The sequence below is a fragment of the Quercus suber genome, unplaced genomic scaffold (assembly GCF_002906115.3).
Source record: "Quercus suber isolate HL8 unplaced genomic scaffold, Cork oak 2.0 scaffold_614, whole genome shotgun sequence".
NCBI lineage: Eukaryota > Viridiplantae > Streptophyta > Magnoliopsida > Fagales > Fagaceae > Quercus > Quercus suber.
In genome coordinates, this window is record NW_027070057.1 from 428731 (window position 1) to 430572 (window position 1842).

At 27.1% G+C, this 1842-nt stretch overlaps 1 long non-coding RNA gene across 1 annotated transcript; it reads right to left on the bottom strand.

Annotated features, from left to right (window-relative positions):
• Positions 1 to 627: 627 nt before the first annotated feature.
• LOC136064039 (uncharacterized) lies at positions 628 to 1469 on the bottom strand. The gene is made up of 3 exons (XR_010625686.1): positions 1379 to 1469; positions 1138 to 1235; positions 628 to 900 (listed from the first exon to the last, which is right to left on the bottom strand). It is a non-coding gene; the product is annotated as an uncharacterized LOC136064039 (long non-coding RNA).
• Positions 1470 to 1842: the final 373 nt, after the last annotated feature.

Here is a 1842-nt window from a genome sequence, read left to right on the forward strand (position 1 = left end):
ACATGTTTAACAATGACAGAAACCAAGCTATGATCTTGAAAAAATTTATCATGTTGATATTACTTATGGACGAAACGGCATTATTTATTTATTTAAAAAAAAAAATCCACCAAATAATAATCACATGTTTCTAGTCAATTTATACCATTCTCTAGTGTAGCATGCTTCAAGTCTTTTTACAATTTATCAAAAAACTAAAAGGTCATTAAGATTTTGAAACTATAAATAGAAAATTTAAAAAAAAAAATCCCAAGATTTATCCCATTCTTAGCAATAAAAAGGCTACGTTGTTAATGGAATTTCTTCCTGCCAAATTGACGTCTGCAATTTGCTCAATCAACAAGTATATTTGGTAATTTCTACTTTAAGATTGGAGCAACGAAGAAGATGAGCATTCAACCTTTTCCATAGAATCAAGAACATATTCTTAAGGTTGGACAATTCAATCAAAATATGTTTACAATTACTACTAAGAATAAGTGTTGCATTTGACAAAATTATGCTACGAAACATATACATACACACACACATATATATAGTTCAATACTTATTTATATAGCTCAAAATCAAGTTCTTTGGTATAAAATAAAATTTTAAAGAGAAACTAATCTAATTATGAATTGCTTAAACTATTAACCATTGTTTTCTATTATATTCAAAAGGCCATTTATAATGGATAATACACAAGTGAGGGAGAAGTGAACATTGAAATACAAAATTTTTAGTATTCCTATCATAAATACTTGCCTTATCACACATGCTTCGCGTGTGCGATGAGACTTTTTTTTTTTTTTGGTACACTTTTTTCTACAAATACTAAGCATTGACTCATGGCCTTATTTTTCATAGGAATTTCATCCTTCTTGATCTCCCAAATTTCCATGTCTTCCATTCTAGGACCTATCATCATGGACAAATCAATTACAATAAAATAGAGTAAATAATAAAAACATTTACCCAAAATTCTATAGTTACAAAATTACAAAAAAATGCAAAGGAAAAAGAAAAAAAAAAAAGAAAAAAAAAGAAAGAAAGAAGATATTCACACATGTAACTCACTCATATACAACAAAATAATAACATTTAAGGAGAATTAAAAGGAAAAAAAAAGGGTAAGAAAACTATGCCATCTTGAACCTTTTTCATTGTCTGACTGTGATCTTACTTCGTCTTTAATTTCTTACTTTTGCCCCCATAAAAGCAGATATACAACAATTGTAATTACTCCAATAACCCTAAAAAATAGTTATTATGCAATGTTTGTTACTTCAAGTTTCTTCTCACAATTTCCATAACAAATAAATCAAAATCATATACAACAATCAAAATCATATGAGAAATAAAAAAATAAATAAAGAAACAAAACTAAAATAATTACCTTATAGGAAGGGCTACTCCAGTACCCTTTCCTTTGAGAGAAAGAGAGAGGTTAAAAAAAAAAAGGTTAAACAGAGAAAGAGATAAATTTATTTATGTTTAAGGAGAAGTGAAAATGCCTAATTTTAAGGGATATGGTTAAAGGGTTATCCTTTTTTTTTCTTTTTTTTTAATCTATACTACTATTTATGGGGTTTTTCCTATTTGGATTACTCAATTTTTTGTTCAAAAATAGCCCTACACTCCTATGTTTAAGTAGAGACAAAACTAAAGGACAATATGATAAAAATACAACTCTAACTTTTACTAAAATGATGCCTAAAAAATAGGGTTACCCTCCTGTTGATTTTTAATTTTTTTTATCCACTTATCAACTAGATTTATAAAAATAAAAAAAAATAAAAAAAACAAAAAAAAAAATAGACACAGACACACACACACAGAGCCTTTTCTTCAGTGAGAAAC